Here is a 23637-nt window from a genome sequence, read left to right on the forward strand (position 1 = left end):
ATTCAAGAGGAGCCTCTTGCATTTTACAAGTAGACAATGCCTGTAATTTCAATATTACAAATAAAGTACAAATGTTTTGGAGAAAAGGATTTCAAACGCATCTACATCTACATGGATACTCTGCAAATGACATTTAAGTGCTTGGCAGAGGGTTCATCGAACGACGTTCACAATTCTCTATTTTTCCAATATCGTATAGCGCGCGGAAAGAATGAACACCTATATCTTTCCGTACGAGCTCTGATTTCCCTTATCTTATCGTGGTGATCGTCCCGCCCTATGTAGGTCGGTGTCAACAAAACATTTTCGCATTCGGTGGAGAAAGTTGAAGATTGGAATTTCGTGAGAAGATTTCGTCGCAACGAAAAACGTCTTTCTTTTAATGATTTCCAGCCCATATCCTGTATCATTTCTGTGAGACTCTCTCCCATATTTCGCGACAATACAAAATGTGCTGCCTTTCTTTGAACTATTTCGATGTACAAACGCAAAATAGAAATAGGTATTTTGAATTATGTATTTGAGTTTCAGATACATGTATTTCACGTAACTCACATGTCTGAAAGTAAATCATATTAACAATAGACATATGTTCTGTAGTAGTCGTTTGTTTACGTTATACTTCCACAAAATGACGCTGTAGAAATGACGCTATGAGTACAGTGTACGTTTGCGTTCTCCGTGTTGGGCCGAGAGAAAAGTTTATTCTCTTAGGCAAAAGGCAGGAATGTGAGGTGTAAGAGAACTCACATAATTCTCCCAGTTAACTGTTAAATCGTTCTTCTCGTTTTCCTTTTTCGGCCAGGGCTTGCGCCCCGTCTGTGCCCTCGCTCTGTCTCGCAAACGCTGCCATTACGGCCCTAACTGAACGAATTTAATATGATTAGGGTTACAAATGTAGTCAAGGTGAATTAATCCCTCCATTCGTCAAATTACAGCCGCGAGCTGTGAAATTAAAGAGGACGGGGTAACGGGCGAACAGGGGCAGGCAGGCGGCGGCCGCGCCCGGCGCGCTGACCACGGCGGTCGGCAGACGAGACGCCTGCATCGATCGCGGCGGCCGCTGGGCCGTGGCGCGCGATTAATTGCGCTGCCGCCCTCCGCTAAGTGGCCCAAACCTGTGGCCGCCTCTTACTCAAAACACTCTGACCGCGCCAGCTCTGCTGTGCGAGTCACGGCAACTAGACTCCTCTCCTCTCCTAGAGGCACTCGCTGTCGCCAGCATCTGCTCGCGCTGGTGCTGTCGCTTTCCCTAAGTCGACATACCCTGGCGAACACAAACGCAATATCGCGAAAAAGAATAACACTGGTGTAACAATGGCTGATAGTGCAGTGTTAGTTAGAACACTCTGGAATATTTATTTGTGTATTTATTTAACCTAGCATGATTAGCGCCACCAGGCCCTCTCCTATATCTCATCAGATATTCTATACAGGGTGGTCAATTGATCGTGACCGGGCCAAATATCTCACGAAATAAGCGTCAAACGAAAAAACTACAAAGAACGAAACTTGTCTAGCTTGAAGGGGGAAACCAGATGGCGCTATGGTTGGTCCGCTAGAAGGCGCTGCCATAGGTCAAACGGATATCAACTGAGTTTTTTTTAAATAGGAACCCCCATTTTTATTACATATTCGTATAGTACGTAAAGAAATATGAATGTTTTAGTTGGACCACTTTTTTCGCTTTGTGATAGATGGCGCTGTAATAGTCACAAACATATAGCTCACAATTTTAGACGATCAGTTGATAACAGGTAGGTTTTTTGTAACGTCCCCTTAGAAAAACTTATGATTGACTGTGCTGATAAACCTCTTACATTATTTGCTTTTCAAACAGCTGAGCAAATCTGAACGCACTCAGACATTACTCTCTTTACTTATTCTGATTAACACTAAACTGACACACAATATTTTTTGCGTAACGCAATCTGACTTTTAATAATCCCTACCAAAGAATGACCCTAGCTAACAATAACCTATACCTTTCATGACTCACTTACCTCACAAAAATCTTCGTTACTCAAACTACTGCAATACAGCGAGCGCCACTACTGCCAGCTATATAAAAGATTCAAACTACTCAAGTGACTAACTACTGATAGGCATAGTTAGCAAATGAAAGATTCTGATAAAGAACAAACAATGTATTTACCTTAATAGTGTTCAAAAGTCATAATACATATATTAGTTCATGACATCCAGTCTTACAAATTTACTGTCTCTGATGGACACACGTTCAGATCATCCGTTCTCAAGACTCCCGCCATCTCTCTCCCCACATCCACCACTGCTGGCGGCTGACCTCCAACTGTGCAACGCTACGCGCTGTTAACAGCCAGCTGCCCAACACTTCAATAGCAAACAACAATGCAAACTAGCCACAGACTGCACCCGCAAAGCCAGTGATTTTCATACAGAGCGCTACGTGGCGTTACGAACATAAAAACCTTAACAGCCCACTTAGATATTTTTAAATTAAAATACAGAACGTAGGTACGTTTGAACATTTTATTTAGGATGTTCCAATGTGATACATGGACCTTTGTGAACTTATCATTTCTGAGAACGCATGCTGTTACAGCGTAATTACCTGTAAATACCACATTAATGCAGTAAATGCTCAAAATGATGTCCGTCAACCTCAATGCATTTGGCAATAGCCGGCCGTGGTGGTCTAGCGGTTCTAGGCGCCCAGTCCGGAACTGCGCGACTGCTACGGTCGCAAGTTCGAATCCTGCCTCGGGCATGGATGTGTGTGATGTCCTTAGGTTAGTTAGGTTTAAGTAGTTCTAAGTTCTAGGGGACTGATGACCACAGCTGTTAACTCCCATAGTGCTCAGAGCCAGCCATTTGGCAATACGTGCAACGACATTCCTGTCAACAGCGAGTAGTTCGCCTTCCGTAATGTTCGCACATGAATTGACAATGCGCTGACGCATGTTGTCAGGCGTTGTCGATGGATCACGATAGCAAATATCCTTCAACTTTCCCCACAGAAAGAAATCCGAGGATGTCAGATCCGGTGAACGTTCGGGCCATGGTATGGTGCTTCGACGACCAATCCACCTGTCATGAAATATGCTATTCAATGCCGCTTCAACCGCACGCGAGCTATGTGCCGGACATCCATCGTATTGAAAGTACATCGCCATTCTGTCATGCAGTGAAACATCTTGTAGTAACATCGGTAGAACATTACTTAGGAAATCAGCATATATTGCACCATGTAGATTGCCATTGATAAAATGGGGGCCAATTATCCTTCCTCCCATAATGCCGCCAAGCTCGCTGATGTTCCACTTGTCGCAGCCATCGTTGATTTTCCGTTGCCCAATAGTGCATATTATGCCGGTTTACGTTACCGCTGTTGGTGAATGACGCTTCGTCGCTAAATAGAACGTGTGCAAAAAATCTGTCATCGTCCTGTAATTTCTCTTGTGCCCAGTGGCAGAACTGTACACGACGTTCAAAGTCGTCGCCATGCAATTCTTGGTGCATAGAAATATGGTACGGGTGTGTTACGGATGTTGATGTAACATTCTCAACACTGAAGTTTTTTAGATTCCCGATTCTCGCGCAATTTGTCTGCTACTGATGTGCGGATTAGCCGCGACAGCAGCTAAAACACCTACTCGGGCATCATCATTTGTTGCAGGTCGTGGTTGACGTTTCACATGTGGCTGAACACTTCCTATTTCCTTAAATAACGTAACTATCCGGCGAACGGTTCGGACACTTGGACGATGTCGTCCAGGATACCGAGCAGTACGCCCGTTGGGCATTTTGATCACAATAGCCATACATCAACACAATATCGATCTTTTCCGCTATTGGTAAACGGCCCATTTTAGCACGGGTAATGTATCACGAAGCAAATACCGTCCGCACTGGCGGAATGTTACGTGATACCACGTACTTATACGTTTGTGACTATTACATCGCCATCTGTCACAAAGCGAAAAAAGTGGTCCAACTAAAACATTCATATTTCTTCACGTACTACACGAATATGTCATAAAAATGGGGGTTCCTATTTAAAAAAAACGCTGTTGATATCCGTTTGACCTATGGCACCACCATCTAGCGGGCCAACCATAGCGCCATCTGGTTTCCCCCTTCAAGCTAGACGAGTTTTATTCTTTGTAGTCTTTTCGTTTGATGCTTATTTCGTGAGATATTTGTTCCGGTCACCATCAATGGACCACTGGGCTATTCGTAAGTACCTCCGGAGTTTCGGAAGATGTCCTACCGAAAGCTACAAGACGCATAGTAAACACGCATACGTCAGTGATTAGAGCCTATCTCTCTAGATTTTTAACACACGTTACAGGTACTCAAAACGGATACCGTTTACTTCGCTTCAACATGTGCTCGCAATTCGTTGACATGAATAACCAAGGAAGATGTGATAGCATTTGATATTCATTGGTCTGCCTATCTGTAGACACAAACTAACTCGTTGCGACAGTATGGAACAGATTAATTATTTAGCTACGTGTTATGAATACCCCATAGTGGAACTATGCCACGACGCGAGTTATGATCGAAACTCGGAGAGTTGTTTTATTCAGTGATTTGTGCCATTTTTACGGTCCCATATCTCAGTCGGTAAAAACGAGACCGTTACAGAATTACTATCTTGTCTGCCATAGCGTCTGTTCTGTCTGTCTCTGTGTCCAACTGTCAAGATCTCTTGTCCTCAGAAATGGGTAGAGCTATCAATTTGACGTTTACGTCAGGTACTAAGACCAACTGTCTCTTGGCTCTGTAAAATGTTTAATGGTCTACGTCAATGCAACTAATTAATACGGTGATCAATTTCACATTCTGATACTCCCAAACTCACTCATCGAAATCTTTAGGTTACTTCTAGTCGATCTACAAACATAAAATTTGTCAAGAAGCAAGATGTCACAGTACAAGTGAAGAAAAAATCTGAAAATTGTCAGTTCGTAATTTCACCATATAAAAGATTTTTTTTTTATTTGATGCCCGTCTGTCTGCCTGTCAGTCCGTGGATGCCCCTTTTTCTCACGAAGCAGTAGAGGTACCAACTTGATAATTATGCAAAATATGATCACTTGGCGATGTAAAAAATTTAATGTTCTATGTCAAACAATCAAAAAGTACGGCCGTCTGCAAAGAGCAACTTTTCTCAGGAAAGGGCAGAGGTATGAAGTTGAAATATACGTCAGGTGCTAAGGTCTACGGGGTAAATCACTCAAGTTTCGGAGCCAATGCAATCAAAAGATACAGTCACACGCGTCACATATTTCAGTACCCGCAAACTCGCTCATCTGTACAGTATACAGGGTTGTCATAAGCAAACTTTCAAAAACGGTTCAAATGGCTCTGAGCACTATGGGACTTAACATCTGAGGTCATCAGTCTCCTAGAACTTAGAACTCCTTAAACCGAACTAACCTAAGGACATCACACACATCCATGCCCGAGGCAGGATTCGAACCTGCGACCGTAGCGGTCGCGCGGTTCCAGAATAAAGCGCTTAGAACCGCTCGGCCACACCGGCCGACTGCAAACTTTCGCTTCTGAGGCCACACGAAACATCTATAAGGACATGCGGAACAGACATAACGAATAAACCACTGAATTTCCACATGAGAGGGAAACGTTGGCAACACGGGTGCGGGCCCAGTATTGTTGCGACTACGGTGCAGAAGTTTCGCTGGAAAGACCTTACACGTCCTCCAAACTGTCCCGATCCCTCTCAATGTGATTTCCGTATTTTTGAAACCCTGAAGGAAGGCATTCGTGGCCTTCGATTTGCTTCGGAAGAAGAGGTGCCCTCCTGGGTAAAATCATGGTTCCGCAGCTACAGTCATTTTTCCACGAAAGCATTGACCATCTTGACTTTCAGTAGCATAAATGTGTTAACAGTTATGGCGATTACCCTTGAAATAATAATAGAAAGTTTATTTTTTTCAGTTGATTGCCCCTTCTATACTAGAACAATAGTTGACACTGTAGTCAGTGGTAGCTCGAAATCAAACACCTGCAGTTAACTGCAAATGGATCGTTTGCGAATTCATGCTTATTGTAATATTTTACTTCTATTGTCGTAGATTTTCACCATGTCAGTTTCCGCTAGTCATTATGAAACGACCTGTATACAAATTTTGCATTTGCCTCTTAGCTTGGCGCCCCACTGGGCCTTAAACCGGCCCTGGTTGTGCCCATGGTCGTGAACTGCGGCCACTTTGCTTTTGTCGCAGAATTCGTACAAGAGGAATATAGCTTGAAGGTTTTGTTAGAAAAAAAGGCTAATATGCGGCGTTCTCGTCACTTTCTTTTAACCTCTAGTACGTATTTGGAAATACCTATTGCTCACTGTAGTTTAAGTTAAAAAAAAAATACTCCCTACCTTCAATTTTCTCTCAGAGGTGATGGGGCAACCTGTGAATGTGTTTTCATCTGAAGTTACCAAGAAAACACATGAATGAAGATTATGTGATACGTGAAATCGTGTTTGAAGATTTAGCCGAACATTTCAATAGTGCAGACATGTGGTTAGACTTCGTATTGCAGTATGTGAAGCCACCGACGACGAAAAACCTGAAGAAAGCATGATAATGAAGAATTTTCCAGTGATAGTGACAAATTTCACTATCAGATATCTTCGAAAGAAAGCCAAGAACTAAAGTTACTTTATCAGACAAAGAAAAAGTTGTGGAGTGAAAGGAAATGGTAAGAAACGCCTACATGTGAGAACGGTTAAAAAAATTCGCTTTGATTTGATAAGGAATTGTGTAGATGACAATACAAAGCTTCAGAGTGACGTAAAAGTCGACTGGACACAACGGCGATGTTAAATGCGAGTCTTTCTGAATTTTTTCCTCTGAAGCCAGATGATAGTCGTCTAGCGTCAGCGATACCATCTTGCAGCACTGAGCGTTAGATATTGATAACGATGTAGGTCCATATAATTAACAGCTAGTCGTAACTCTGATGCACCACAGCGTAATCTGTTGAAATAAATGATTCTGGTATCGATTCAGCAGCATGATCTCAAAGGGAGGTCGATGCAAGTAGCTCGATAACTAGGTGCCATGGCACAAGAGTGCATATTCAGTATGCAAGAACACATGTTCTGTACACTAAGGCCGGCCTCTGTGACCGAGCGGTTCTAGGCGCTGAGTCCGGAACCGCGCTGCTGCTACGGTCGTAGGGTCGAATCCTGCCTCGGGCATGGATGTGTGTGATGTCCTTATGTTAGTTAGGTTTAAGTAGTTCTAAGTCTAGGGGACTGATGACCTCAGATGTTAAGTCCCATAGCGCTTAGAGCCATTTGAACCATTTGTACACTGACGAGATAGAAGACTGCAGCCAGGGTCTCAGAGTTGTGACATATTTCATTGTTGCTAGGGCTTTTAGAGGAGCTGGTGAGACAGGGAAGTCAGGACAAATGACATCGTGATATCCCGCCATATCCACCGTAGCTCCAACCTGGTGTGATTTACAGGCTGGAGTGTTGCCATCTGAGAAATACTACCCAGCCCCACTCACACGTATAGCGCATAATGTAGAATCTCAGTCAGCGTTGTGTTCAGTACGCTCCATTATGCAGTTGACACCAGTCGCTCCGCACAAGAAGATGTCCATCTGCAATCTAAGATGAACCAGCCAGCTGCCACCATCATACTTTGCTGACAATAGGCATGAGACATGGTGCCGAATTGGCACCTCCGCAGCGTTGAGTCACCTGCTCGGTAACTATCTTCTGCGGATGGCCGCCTTCCTGCTGCGCTGTGGGTTCGAGTCTGGGCCATCTAGGTGCCAGCCAACACCCAGTGAGCACACCGTCAGTGTGCATTGTTCCATGTGGGCATACATTGTTGCTGTTTTCCACGCGCAAGGAGCACACACCACCACCATCAGCCTTTCCAAAGGTCGCAATTTGACTCCACCTAGCCAGCCGTTGTGGCCGAGCGGTTCTAGGCGCTTCAATCCGAAACCTCGCGACTGCTACGGTCGCAGGTTCGAATCCTACCTCGGGCATGGATGTGTGTGATGTCCTTAGGTTAGTTAGGTTTAAGTAGTTCCGAGTTCTAGGGGACTGATGACCTCAGATGTTAAGTCCCATAGAGCTCAGAGCCATTTGAACCATTTGACTCCACCTGCCCCAGTGCGTTTTTAGAAAGGCTACTTAAGCAGGCCAGCAGCTGAGGCTGCTTCCTGTTGTCCATTGCGAATAGCGACCCCTGCCTAGCAACAGTGCTCCAAGTCTGTGCCAACCGCAGCCTGCATCGATAGCCATCATTGGGCGGACGACTGCTGATACTGGCCTGTTTCAGTGAACATGGCCGCCTTCATCACTGGGCCATCAACAGCCTCTCCAACTCCGACTCCACCACTGTACTTGCTATGAAGTAAATGACTTTCTTAAGTACAATGTTTCCCTGTAGGCGACTGTCCCACACCTGACGCCACCAAGGCTTTCGACTGTAGCCTATGCTCCAAGCTAGTGAATAAACAACTCATACTGAAGTTACTGCAGTCATCTGTCACCCATTCACTGTACGAGTCACACACCCAAACCCAACATTTTGTTGGCAAAGTGGTCGCCTCTACGGTAGCAGACTCAGCTCAATGCACCCCAATGCAGTAGAGTAACTGGAGTGGCTTTTTGTGTTACTTCTTTTATTTAGCTATCACTGCAAACCAGTGCGTCTTTTGCCAGATGTGTACTTGTGTTTTGATGAGCAGTTGTGGGAAAGTAACGTCAGAACGTATTCTGAGGACTGTAAGGAAAATGTATGTCAGTTTACATCATTTGGAACGGATAAGTTATTTTGTTGTGAGCAAGGAGTATGGCTCATTGTTTTTAAATACGTAAAGTAGCAGTCATGAGCAGTCATTCAGGCAGAGGAATTAATTTAGAGAAAGAAGTGTATTTCAGTATTATATTTAAGTGCCCTCCTCGTCGTTATATTTTGTTCTGCTCTCCTTTATTTGTTTAGTTGAGACAGGGTCAGCCATGTTAGTTTGCCTTTCAGAATATGTTGCGAATTTTAATAGTTCAAGCAGCTAAACTGACAGCAGATAATGCAAGTATATCTGACCACATAAAGACTTTGAAAGAGAACAGGACAGTTCATCTACTCCGCCAATAGATGTACTTACCGCTGCCCCAGTTAAACGTGTCGACAGTGTTATGGACGGGCAATGGAAAAGACTGGGCGAGAAATGGCTAGGGTCGTGATGGAACGTGTTAATCATTTACAGAATGAAATAAGGCTTGAGGAGATGTTTGATAGAATACATGAGAGTACTACTTGGATGGAAGCAGGAAGTTGCGAGAAAGATGTTAACAGTATGAGTTCGATTGATGCACAAAGTAGTAAAGTGGTGGAAATTAAGGAAAATAATGTAAAATTATCAGCTAAAATATTTTGTGCAAATTCTGAATCTGAATCAGCTGTAGTGCCAGAAAAGGTGAACGGGTGTAGTACTGAAATAAATGACGTTGTGAACATGGGTGATACCGACGTAGGTGCAGTAGTAAATACCCCACTGTATGATAACAGATGTCGTGTACAGGCCACGAAGCCTGTTTAAGATGTACAAGGTAGTACATGTGCCACTGATTTTTGCGTCATGCTGAGTGAAACTGCAGACGTTAATTTTGTTGTAGATACTGCAAATGATGCACAGGAAGCTATTGATGTTAACTGCGTTGCACATGTTATAGATAGTGAAATGATACGATTCATTTATTTCTGGAGGACGCCGAGTCATCGTCATCTGTGATGATGGCGCCTCCTCAGAAGGGAAAAGAGGATTAGGGCAAGGAGATTAATACGAAACGTCCTTCTAAGGTTAGTGATCGGGCTTACCAGCCTAAAGCCTTTCAGGATTGTGTGTCTGAGGATTAAGAGGTTCATAATGTTGTTGATACTTGCAATGTAACAGGTAATGGCGGTAAGAGAAAATGTCATGTGAAAAATGGTCTTACGCTGCACACTGTGGACCTCAGGGAGACACGTAGAACGAACTAAACTGCACACAGCATCGTTAAGATTCAATTCAAGTGATACAGTTGAAGAGCGTCGAAGCCGTGTGCTCTGTCTCTTTCCGTTGCACAAATAAACTACATTTTGATATGTAAATTATAGACTGTTTGATATGTAAATTGATAACATCTCAATTAAATCCAATCGAAATTGGGGAGACTGCATAAACGGAGGTCTATCTCTGTTCCCAACATAACGACAGTGATGACGTAAGCAATTTCTTTTTTTTCATTTCTTCATTTGTAGTTACACACTGTATGTATACTGGGTATGTCTTAGGACAGGTTCAGTAAACTGTGCCCAAAGCAGACAGGACATTCTAACACAGGGACCGTCCTAACCTCTTCCTGAGCTTAGACGGCGAGGAAAGGACTGGGCCACAGACACTGCTGCCGGGCTCGGAGCCGATTCTGCAAGGAGACGGGCCATGCTGGCCACGTGGCAGAATACAGTACAAACAGCACTCGTCTCCTGAAGAGACGACGCCAATCAGGTACCTGAGCGAAAAGTTTTACAAGTCTGTATATCCGCAAAACGCTTCCCGGGTGGAAGGAGGATTCCTAAACAGCGTGGGCGGATTTTCTAGCCATTCATAACAGGAACTTTCTAGGGGAGATGTAGATACTGGAAACTTTCTAAAAGGCACGTGCAGTCTCTAAAAAGAGTGGTCACATAGTTCAGCCACCAGTTCGGCGCCTAGACCAGTATTTTTGCTTCTCTGTTCCTATCCCATAAAACAAACACGAAGGGTGCCAAAAATAAGGCATTAGAATTGCCTGGAAGATCGTGATGTAAAATTTTTGTTGTAAGTTTTTGGAAGTGGGGCATCACTACACTTGATAGGGATGCCTGCATTTTTCCCGCTTTTGGTGGGAGTGCAGCAGCATTAGCTTCCTTTTTCTTAGGTAGGACTTAAAATGTAACTTTCTAATTGGCAATTGGTACTTGAGATGCATAAATCTTTTATAGTCTGTGCTCTTTCAAAGCTTCGGGTAATGCTTGCAATTGAGATACTACGAGTTTAGATTCTAGTAAAGTAATTTCGATTTTAGACTTCAGTCGGGACCGTTTGGGGGAGAGACTTCTGGTCCAGGCATCGTTCAAGGACAATGCAGCAACTGTCCCCGAATAGGTGCTCGTAGCGATCCATTGGCAGCACCCGCATCCAGCATATTCAGGCTTTAATGATTCTGGGATTAACGTACAGCATCATCAATATACACCGAAGCGCAAAAGAAATTGGTATACACATGCGTATTCAAATACAGAGATATGTAAATAGGAAGAATACGGCGCTGTGGTCAGCAACATCTATATAAGACAACAAGGGTCTGGCGCAGTTGATACATCGGTTACTGCTGCTACAATGGCAGGTTATCGAGATTTAAATAAGTTTGAACGTGGTGTTATAGACGGCGCACGAGCGATGAGACACAACACCTCCGAAGTAGCGGTGAAGTGGGAATTTTCCCGCACGACCATTCCACGAGTGTACTGTGAATATCAGGAATCCGATAAAACATCAAATCTCCGACATCGCTGAGGCCGGAAAAAGGTCCTGGAAGAAAGGGACCAACGACGACTGAAGAGCATCATTCAATGTGACACAAGTGCAAACCTTCCTCAAATTGCTGCAGATTTCAATGCTGGGCCATCAACAAGTGTCAGCGTGTTAATCATTCAACGAAACATCATCGATATGGCCTTTAGGAGCCGAAGGCTCACTCGTTTTTGTGAACGACACAAAGCTTTACGCTTCGCCTGCGCTCTTCAACACCGACATTGGACTGTTGATGACTAGAAACATGTTGCCTGGTCGGACGAGTCACGTTTCGAATTCTATTGAGCGCATGGATGTGTACGGGTATGGAGCCTGCATATCAGCAGGGGACTGTTCAAGCTGGTGGAGGCACTATAATGGCATGGGGCGCATGCAGTTGCAGTGATATGGGGCCCCTGATACGTCTAGATACGACTCTGATAGGTGACATGTACGTAACGTAAGCACCCTGTCTGAGCACCTGCATCCATTCATGTCCATTGTGCATTCCCACGAACTTGAGCAGTTCCAGCAGAACAATGCGACAACCCACACGTCCCGAATTGCTACAGAGTGGCTCAAGGAACACTGCTCTGAGTGTAAACACTTCCGCTGGCCACCAAAATCCTCAGACATGAACATTATTGAGCATATCTGGGATGCCTTGCAAAGCGCTGTCCGGAAGATATCTCCATCCCCTCGTACTCTTACGTATTTATGGACAGCCCTTCAGGATTCATGGTATCAGTTCCCTCCAACACTACTTCAGACATTAGTCGAGTCCATGCCACGTCTTGGTGGGGCACTTCTGCGTGCTCGCGGGGGCCACACACGATATTAGGCAGCTGTATCAGTTTCTTTGGCTCTTCTGCGTAGGTCACGATTTCAGGATTACGTTCGATTTGACCACAGGGCAGGTACACTTGCACAATAACGTCACTTCTGTTTAGAGCATGGTAAACAATCGCGCCTTTGGCGTTTGCAATCATTCCTGAGGCTGCAAATGCACGCAGAGCACAGCACCAGTAGCGAGTGTCTGCCTTGGTTACCTAAGGTACAAGGAAGCACGGTATTGCAAGAATAGACCATTAACGCCTGTAAACTGCAGTGGACGTGAGCACCACAGGGTTAATATGTTAGAAAGTTAGATTCGCCGTCACATACATCCATATCCTACGCTTTGCCAAGTACAGTTCATTCAGAATTTGTTTCTTAGTGCTATTATTTATGTTTGTCATATCAGGAGTAAGCTTCTACAGAATCATTTGACAACGTTTGAAAATCACTTTTTGTTAGTCATCCCTTTGCATCATTAGTGAACATTTGTGATTACCCAGACCCATTTAGCCATGCTGGGCCGAAAATTAGGGTTTAATAATTCCATTGTACTCAGTATAATTAACAGTGTTCCATTGGGCAGAGATCTGAGTAGGCAGCTAGCTAGCATTACTAATCTCTCTTTAATAGAGTGAGGGGTTTGCAAAGTGCCACAGCACACAGGACAATTGCTTTGGTCAGCTAAGGTGAAAGGAAGCACAGCATTGCAATAATAGACAATCTGTAATTAGCATTGAAATACGGGGAATAAATGGAACTACCGGCCAACACCTTACGTATGGCAGTACATCATATGGTTTTTGTGTGACCAGATTTTTTCTCCGTGTTTTCTAGGAAAACGTAGGGGAAACTTTTGTTCCAAAGACATAGTTGCAGATGATGTACCAAAGCTGCCACTTACGAAACCTCTCAATAAATGAAGAGAAAGGATGAGCACGAGAAATCAGATTAATGGATCAATTTTTTGTTAAATGATTTGCTAATGGATTTGTTAAAAAAAGAGAGCTCAGTATCATTATTGTACTAATTTGTTGAGTGATGGTTCTATCGAGTAATACCCATGTGTGAAAACGAGGGAACTTCAGTGGATTAATATTAGTATATACTACTTAAGTAGTGGTTCATGCAGAATCAAAGTAGAAAGTGATTGGGAGAATATTGTATGTACATCATAAAACACATATCAAGACTTTTCATTTACAAAAGTAAACAAGTCACAGTCTGGAAGACCTGATCTTTCAAAGGGGAGAGGCGTGTTGCACCACAGTTTCGCCTGCGGTTAGGAACAGCTCCTGTGCCAATTCAGCAGAATGACTTCACAGGGCAGTTATTGCAAGTCAGTTTGATAACAAGGTGCCATGGTGCAAGAGTACGTATTCAGTGTGCAAGAAAATGTGCTGCCATCTGAGGAACACTTGCCAGTCCAACTCGTATACAAGAACCTAATTTAGTCTCAATCTCAGTTGTACTCAGTACTGTGCACTGCACTGTCGACGCCAGCTGCTAGTCGAGAAGAAGTCTTCCTGCAGTCCGAGATGAACCACCCAGCTGCCAGCGTCGACTTCGCTGACAATAGCTATGGTCTACAAAGTGGCTGAGTCCCAATGCTGCCGATTTGCCACCTTCGCACTGTTGAAGTCACCCCATGAACGAGTACCTTCTTCTGACTGCTGCGTTCTTGGCGAGCCACGGGGTCGAGTCTGGGCATCCGGAGGCCCAACCACTATCGCCGAGCGTCACAGGAGGAGGAGGAGGAGGAGATTAGTGTTTAACGTCCCGTCGACAACGAGGTCATTAGAGACGGAGCGCAAGCTCGGGTGAGGGAAGGATGGGGAAGGAAATCGGCCGTGCCCTTTCAAAGGAACCATCCCGGCATTTGCCTGAAGCGATTTAGGGAGATCACGGAAAACCTAAATCAGGATGGCCGGAGACGGGATTGAACCGTCGTCCTCCCGAATGCGAGTCCAGTGTGCTAACCACTGCGCCACCTCGCTCGCTCCGAGCGTCACATTGACACTGTGCATCGCCCCATGTGGGCATACATTGTTGCTGTTCACCATCCGGAATGGATAAACGACATCGCCAGCAGCCATGCCAGAGGCCACAGTTTGACCCTGGCTGCCCTAGTGTGCTTTCTCCAGAGATACAGAAGCATGCCAGATGCATGGCTGCTTCCTGCCATCCAGCACGAGTAGCCGCCACTGCCTTGCGTCAGCGCTCTGCTGGTGTGCTAACCACAGCATGTCGCCCACACCCGCAATCACGCCATACACCTTCATACAGGTGGGCAACTGCTGATACTGGCATGCTTCAGCGACCATGACCACCTACATCACTGTGGCGAACTCTGACGCCACCACTGTATTTTCTGCGGAATAAATTACTTCCTTAACTAGAATGTTTTCGTGACGTGCCACCGTCCAACACCTGATACTATCAACATAACAGCCATGCATCGACGAGACAAAAGCATTACATCCTGACATACCAGCAACCCAATTCACCAAACCACCACAGTGGACACGCAGCCAGCCTCTACAGCGCGATTATTCCGAGATATTTCATAAAACCGACACACCATGCCCATATGTACAACTGATCAGCCATCCCTTACTAATAACTACTTCCATCCTCAACACACAGCTGAAGATATCATCTGGTTCTACCGCTCTAGTTCTCCAGAGCATTCACCTATTTGAAAGATGCCATATTCTATAAAATATTATGAGAAGGAAAGTTGCTACTCACCATATAGTGGTGATGCTGAGTTGCAGATAGGCACAAATAAATATTTTCACACTTAAAGCTTTCAGCCAATGGTCTTTGTCAACAATAGACACACATATGCACACACACACTCACTCAAACACAATTCACATACACGACTACAGTCCAGGCAACTGAAACCACACTGCAAGCAGCAGCACCAATGCGTGATGGGAATGTTGACTGGGTGGGGGGAAGGAGGAGGCTGGAGTGGGGATGGGGGATGGTATGGTGGGGATGGTGGACAGTGAAGTGCTGCAGGTTGGGCGGTGGGCAGGGGAGAGGTGGGGAGGAAGGGGGGGAAGTAGCGGAAAAGGAGATTAAAAGAGACAAATAAATAATAAATAAATAAATAAAAAGACTGGGTGTGGTGGTGGAATGACAGCTGTGTAGTGCTGGATGTGTGAGGAGAGCGATTAACGAAGGTTGAGGCCAGGAGGGTTACAGGAACATAGGATGTATGGCAGGGAAAGTGCCCACCCGCGCAATTCAGAAAAGCTAGTGTTGGTGGGAAGCATTCATATGGCACAGGCTGTGAAGCGGTCATTGAAATTATGGGTACCATGTTTGGCAGCGTGTTTAGCGACAGTGTGGTCCACTTCTTTCGTGGCCACAATTTGTCGGTGGCCATTCACGCAGACAGACAGCTTGTTGGTTGTCATGCTACATAGAATGGTTGCAGCTTAGTTTGTAGACCACATGACTGCTTTCACAGGTAGCCCTGCCTTTGATGGGATAGGTGATGTTAGAGAAATTCTCCGCCAGGGTTTCGATTACCTCTCGTCGTGCCCTGAAATGAGAAATGATGTATGCCCACTATCCTTCCCATTCCCCCCACAGTAGTATTTCGTCGTCCACCGAGCCTACACAATATACTTGTCCTTACACAACCCCTGCTCCCGATCCCTTACCTCATGGCTCATACCCCTGTAATAGACCTAGATGCCAGAACTGTCCCGTGCGTCCTCCAAACTCCACTTACTCCGGTCCCGTCACTGACATCACCTATCCCATCAAAGGCAGGGCTACCTGTGAAACCAATCATGTGGTTTACAAGCTAAGCTGCAACCACTGTGGTGCATTCTATGCAGGCATGACAACCAACAAACTGTCTGTCCGCATGAATGGCCACTGACAAACTGTGGCCAAGGAACAAGTGGACCACACTGTTGCTGAACACGCTGCCAAACATGATATCCTTCATCTCAGTGACCGCTTCATAGCCTGTGCCATATGGATCCTTCCCACCAACACCAGCTTTTCTGAACTGCACAGGTGGGAACTTTCCCTACAGTACATCCTACGTTCCCATAACCCTCCTGGCCTCAACCTTCGTTAGTCGCTGTCCTCACCCGTCCAGCACTACACAGCCGTCATTCCACCACCACACCCAGTCTTTATTTATTTATTTCCAGCCTGGATTTTCCATTGTTTCATATTCTATAACACAGTGCCTTTAACAACTTCATTTACAACATGCTTCACTTACACTTAAAACAAAACACGCTTTCTTTTTTATGCTTTTAAACTATCGTTTAATGTAACAATCAACACATTTCCTACCCATCAACCTTTCCTAATACTCTAAAAGAATGGTGCAGCATACATACAAATCTTTCGCAAACCGTCCATGCCATTTGCTTCGCTTAGGATCTTTTTATCTACATACTCAGGCAACACAATGTCCATCCATTTATGCAGAACGAAACTTACTTGAAACTTCATCCCTACATATACATCTCGCATTACACCCTGCACATTACCAACAGTCCGATTCTATCACCCATGGCAAAGTTGCTGTTCCTCATTTCCAAATTAACCCCTCTACAGCTCAACCTCTCCTGAATGAGCGCAATGAACACTTCATACTCACATTTATCTTGATAATCCTCACTATAATAACTGCCATTATCAACAATTGTCCCAACCACTCAACAACATATGACTACCTAAAATATGTAGATCGAACCTTCGTTAGTAGAGGTGTCACGTAACTTACACGAAATTTCTATCCGTGTTCATAGCTGCCTAACACAAATATCACTTCTGACCATTTGCGACAAACCACAGTAGTAGCCATAGATTCAAGTGGGAGTGATCTATTACTCATATCTTCTACCTTACCCAGACTACATTCAGTTATCCACCCACCACCAGTCTTGTCCAGACCAAAAAGCAATTAACCTAACTTCGAGAATCCTGCCAACACTTAGATTGATGTTGACTTCTTAGAATGCACCATCACAAATAATTATTCATGCCTCTATTCGACCATTAACTATGACATTTCCACTCTTCTTCAATGATTGTACTCTTTCTTTACTCCAAGAATCCAATCTGTGTCGCACGGACAGGTTAATTGGGGGAGAGGGTGCGTGGGGGGGGGGGGGGGGGGGCACGCAGTGATGGACAGGTGGGAACATGCCACAAATGGGGAGAAAACTCGGGATTCATGCTACGCTGAGAGGAGAGCACTACGTGGAATGCAGGCTGTGTGGAGGTAACGAGTATGGCTATATGTTATATTCACGAAACTCAGAACTATGCTTTAGAAAGTCATTCATAATAACCAGATAAACCAAAACTGTCACAACAAAGAGAGAAATTCATTACTACTAAACATATAAATGTAGTATTAATACTGTAGAAGTAATTTTTTTATTCAAACAAATATTCTTGGCAAACACTTTAAAAAAAAAAACAACTATTTAATGCGCTGATACATCTACACATACAGTATATTAGATCATAACTGAAAGTGTAAGGTGATGCCATTCATTGTCTCAGACATGTGGCCATTGCAGTCCGATTAATTAATGCAGAAAATATAAACTGTGCCAGAGCTCTACAGATGTGTATCTTTTGATATGTAACATATATAGTTTAATGTTTTGGGTGATTACATATGCAAGCAGTAAATAAAGATACAAATCATTTTAACTGAGTGCTTTTACCACAATCTCTGACAGCAACACTATAAAGAGCACAGAAAGATACTTCAGATGAATAGGTATGCCTTGAAGTATCGCATGTATTTAAAAATAGTTCTTTGTATTTATTGATCCATGCATGTACATGTGTTTTGTAATCTAGCCAGATATTCATGTTCTGTTTAATGTATATTGTTTGTAGAACCTCAGTAGGGTCAACAAAGGAACGTTCTCTTCTCAGTATATGTAACTTTGCCGTATATTTGTTTAAATTTGACTGTTCCACTACTTTTATTAAACTGACGCTTAAATCGTAGAGTGGAGGAACCAGCGAGCTTACAGGTCGTGGAACTCGCGCGTTAGGGGATTTAACGTGTCTGGTCGTTAGTTCGGGAAGAGAACGTGTCAGTCGGAAGCGAACAGTTAATTGATTCAATTTGGGCTGCTAGCCGGACGCGTGAATGAAATACTTTAACTTTTGTCCAGACTTAGTACGATTTCAGCAAGTTCAGTGAAGAAATTTGACAGACTATGAAGACTCTCAAACTTGGTGAGCTTAGAACTTAGTTTTCCAGCAGTTTCGAGTGATTGATTTTAGCGGGCAGTAGAGACTTGAGCTGTTACAAGTGCCGCTGGGGACTAAGATTTTGTGAGTGTTTGTGATGATTACTCAGTTCCGGGAAGCTCCATGAACAGTTCGCACATTTAGCAAAGCTCCTCTACGTTTTAGGTCTACATTTACTACAGTGCTGTTTGTATGGTCACCATTCGCAGCGTGTTTTGAATAGATTTAACAAACCCGAATTCATTTAAAACCCTAAGACCGACAGTGAGCCAACACTATTGATTAGGATCATAAATATACCGAAACTCCTTGAATTACAATTATTTATTTATTCAACCAAGGAAGTTCACATGACAACTCTACAAAAAATTCCTCTGTACCTGTGACTGAGACATACTCAAGCCACCGATAGCTCCAGCGACATCATGGTAACATACAGGCCAACGGCGTCTGGACTGGCACATAAGACGAACTAAAGGAAAAAATATGGTTATAAACTCCACAAAATTCCAGAGAGCATCTTACATGCCTTTCAGGAAAGAGATCCACAGGCACCTATACAATTCTATACAGCAACACATATCTCTCCAACAAGCAGTTTATTCGCGCCTCGAAATTTATCTCCACCCTCCCGACATAGACCCCTGTTTTTAAGAATACACTAAGATAAAGATTAGTAACCCTCCTCTAGCAGCAAACCTTCAGTACTTACACAGCATTCCACAGACAAACACTCCAATAAAGTTGAAGACATAACACAAACATTTTTAAGAAACTGAAATACTCCACCCACTTGTGATACTATTATACTGAATATCATCTCCTGAGGGAATGTTCCACTGTCTAGCACGAAAATCTTGCTATCCTTTATAATACCATCAAATACACATGCCATTACCCAAAAATATCCGAATTTCTACTCTAATATTTCGAAAAATTATTATTTAAACACCTCGTTACGTGTGTATACAGTGAGCTATGCAAACCTGTGCACGAGTTACAAATCACTAATTCACAAATACTATGACTAATTGATACGTTAGGGAGCGTTGATAACAGTGAAGCTGTAATAAAGTTTGAAGTTGAATAACTATGTGATCACAAGTATCCGAACACCTAGCTGAAAATGACTTACAAGTTCGTGGCGCCCTCCATCGGTAATGCTGGAATTCAGTACGGTGTTGGCCCACCCTTAGTTGGGGTTGGATTGTTTGGGGGAAGAGACCAAACTGCGAGGTGATCGGTCTCATTGGATTAGGGTAGGATGGGGAAGGAAGGCGGCCGTGCCCTGTCAAAGGAACCATCCCGGCATTGGCTTGGAGCGAATGCGAGTCCAGTGTGCTACCACTGCGCCACCTCGCTCGGTGGCCCACCCTTAGGCTTGATGACAGCTTCCACTCTCGCAGGCATACGTTCAATGAGGTGCTGGAAGGTTTCTTGGGGAATCGTAGACCATTCTTTACGGAGAGCTGCACTGAGGAGAGGTATCGATGTCGGTAGGTGAGGCTTGGCACGAAGTCGGCCTTCCAAAACTCCCCAGAGGTGTTCTATAGGATTCAGGCCGGTCCATTACAGGGACGTGATTGTTGTGTAACCACTCCGCCACAGGCCGTGCATTATGAACAGGTGCTTGATCGTGTTGAAAGATGCATTCGCCATCCCCGAATTGCTCTTCAACTGTAGGAAGCACGAAGGTGCTTAAAACATCAATGTAGGCCTGTGCTGTGATAGTGCCACGCTAAACAAGAGGGGGTACAAGCCCCCTCCGTGAAAAACACGACCACAACATAACACCACCGCCTCTGAATTTTGTTGATGGCACTACACACGCTGGCAGATGACGTTCACCGGGCATTCGCCATACATACATTACGCCATCAGATCGCCACATTGTGTACCGTCATTCGTCACTCCATACAACGTTTTTCCACTTTTCAGTCGTCCAATGATTACGCTTCTTACACCAAGCGAACAAGGAATCAGCGATCATAAAGCGGGTACAGCATCTGTGATTTCAGCCGCAAATAGAAATATTAATAAAGGTGGGAAGATTTTTCTGTTTAGCAAAAGTGACAAGAAGCAGATTTCAGAGTACTTGACGGCTCAGTACGAAAGTTTTATCTCAAGTACAGTACTGCTGAGGAACAGTGGATAAAGTTCAAAACCATCGTACAATATGCATTAAATGAGTATGTGTCAAGCAAGACCGTAAGAGCCACCGTGGTACAACAACCGAGTTATAAAACTGCTACGGAAGCAAAGGGAAATTCACAGCAAACATAAACGTAGCCAAAGCCTTTCAGACAAATAAAAATTACACTAAGCGAAAAGTAGTGTGAGGAGGGCTATGCGAGAGGCATTCAACGAATTGGAAAGTAAAGTTCTATGTACTGACTTGGCAGAAAATCCTAAGAAATTTTGGTCTTATGTCAAAGCGGTAGGTGGATCAAAACAAAATGTCCAGACACTCTGTGACCAAAATGGTACTGAAACAGAGGATGACAGACTAAAGGCCGAAATACTAAATGTCTTTTTTCAAAGCTGTATCACAGAGAAAGACTGCACTTTAGTTCCTTCTCTAGATTTTCGCACAGAGTACAAAAGGTAGATATCGAAATAGATGACAGAGGGATACAAAACAATTAAAATCGCTCAAAAGAGGAAAGGCCGCTGGACCTGAAGGGATACCAGTTCGATTTTACACAGAGTACGCGAAGGAGCTTGCCCCCCACCCCTTCTTGCAGCGGTGTACCGTAGGTCTTTACATCTACATGACTACTCTGCAATTCACATTTAAGTGCTTGGCAGAGGGTTCGTCGAACCACAATCATACTATCTCTCTACCATTCCACTCCCGAACAGCGCGCGGGAAAAACGAACACCTAAACCTTTCTGTCCGAGCTCTGATTTCTCTTATTTTATTTTGATGATCATTCCTACCTATGTAGGTTGGGCTCAACAAAATATTTTCGCATTCGGAAGAGAAAGTTGGTGACTGAAATTTCGTAAATAGATCTCGCCGCGACGAAAAACGTCTTTGCTGTAATGACTTCCATCCCAATTTGCTTATCATATCTGCCACACTCTCTCCCCTACTACATGATAATACAAAACGAGCTGCCCTTTTTTGCACCCTTTCGATGTCCTCCGTCAATCCCACCTGGTAAGGATCCCACACCGCGCAGCATTATTCTAACAGAGGACGAACGAGTGTAGTGGATTTGTTGCATCTTCTAAGTGTCCTGCCAATGAAACGCAACCTTTGTCTCGCCTTCCCCACAATATTATCTATGTGGTCTTTCCAACTGAAGTTGTTCGTAATTTTAACACCCAGGTACTTAGCTGAATTGACAGCCTTGAGAATTGTACTATTTATCGAGTAATCTAATTCCAACGGGTTTCTTTTGGAACTCATGTGGATCACCTCACACTTTTCGTTATTTAGCGTCAACTGCCACCTGCCACACCATACAGCAATCTTTTCTAAATCGCTTTGCAACTGATACTGGTCTCAGATGACCTTACTAGACAGTAAATTACAGCATCATCTGCGAACAACCTAAGAGAACTGCTCAGATTGTCACCCAGGTCATTTATATAGATCAGGAACAGCAGAGGTCCCAGGACGCTTCCCTGGGGAACACCTGATATCACTTCAGTTTTACTCGATGATTTGCCGTCTATTACTACGAACTGCGACCTTCCTGACAGGAAATCACGAATCCAGTCGCACAACTGAGACGATACCCCATAGGCCCGCAGCTTGATTAGAAGTCGCTTGTGAGGAACGGTGTCAAAAGCTTTCCGGAAATCTAGAAGAACGGAATCAACTTGAGATCCCCTGTCGATAGCGGCCATTACTTCGTGCGAATAGAGAGCTAGCTGCGTTGCACAAGAACGATGTTTTCTGAAACCATGCTGTTTACGCATCAATAGATCGTTCCCTTCGAGGTGATTCATAATGTTTGAATACAGTATATGCACCAAAACCCTACTGCAAACCGACGTCAATGATATAGGTCTGTAGTTAGATGGATTACTCCTACTACCCTTCTTAAACACTGGTGCGACCTGCGCAATTTTCCAATCTGTAGGTACAGATCTATCGGTGAGCGAGCGGTTGTATATGAGTGCTAAGTAGGGAGCTATTGTATCAGCGTAATCTGAAAGGAACCTAACCGGTATACAATCTGGACCTGAAGACTTGCCCGTATCGAGCGATTTGAGTTGCTTCGCAACCCCCATGGTATCTACTTCTAAGAAACTCATGCTAGCAGCTGTTCGTGTTTAAAATTCTGGAATATTCCATTCATCTTCCCTGGTGAAGGAATTTCGGAAAACTGCGTTCAATAACTCCGCTTTAGCGGCACAGTCGTCGGTAACAGTACCACCGGCACTGCGCAGCGAAGGTATTGACTGTGTCTTGCCGCTTGTGTACTTTACATACGACCAGAATTTCTTCGGATTTTCTACCAAATTTCGAGACAATGTTTCGTTGTGGAACCTATTAAAGGCATCTCGCATTGAAGTCCGTGCCAAATTTCGCGCGTCTGTAAATTTTAGCCAATCTTCGGGATTTCGCGTTCTTCTGAACTTCGCATGCTTTTTCCGTTGCCTCTGCAACAGAGTTCGGACCTGTTTTGTGTACCACGGGGGATCAGTTCCATCTCTTACCAATTTGTGAGGTATGAATCTCTCAATTGCTGTTGCTACTATATCTTTGAATTTGAGCCACATCTCGTCTACATTTGCATAGTCAGTTCGGAAGGAATGGAGACTGTCTCTTAGGAAGGCTTCTAGTGACACTTTATCCGCTTTTTTAAATAAAATTATTTTGCGTTTGTTTCTGGTGGATTTCGAAGAAACGGTATTGAGCCTAGCTACAACGACCTTGTGATCACTAATCCCTGTATCAGTCATGATGCTCTCTATCAGCTCTGGATTGTTTGTGGCTAAGAGGTCAAG

The sequence above is a fragment of the Schistocerca nitens genome, chromosome 4 (assembly GCF_023898315.1).
Source record: "Schistocerca nitens isolate TAMUIC-IGC-003100 chromosome 4, iqSchNite1.1, whole genome shotgun sequence".
Classification (NCBI taxonomy): Eukaryota; Metazoa; Arthropoda; class Insecta; order Orthoptera; family Acrididae; genus Schistocerca; species Schistocerca nitens.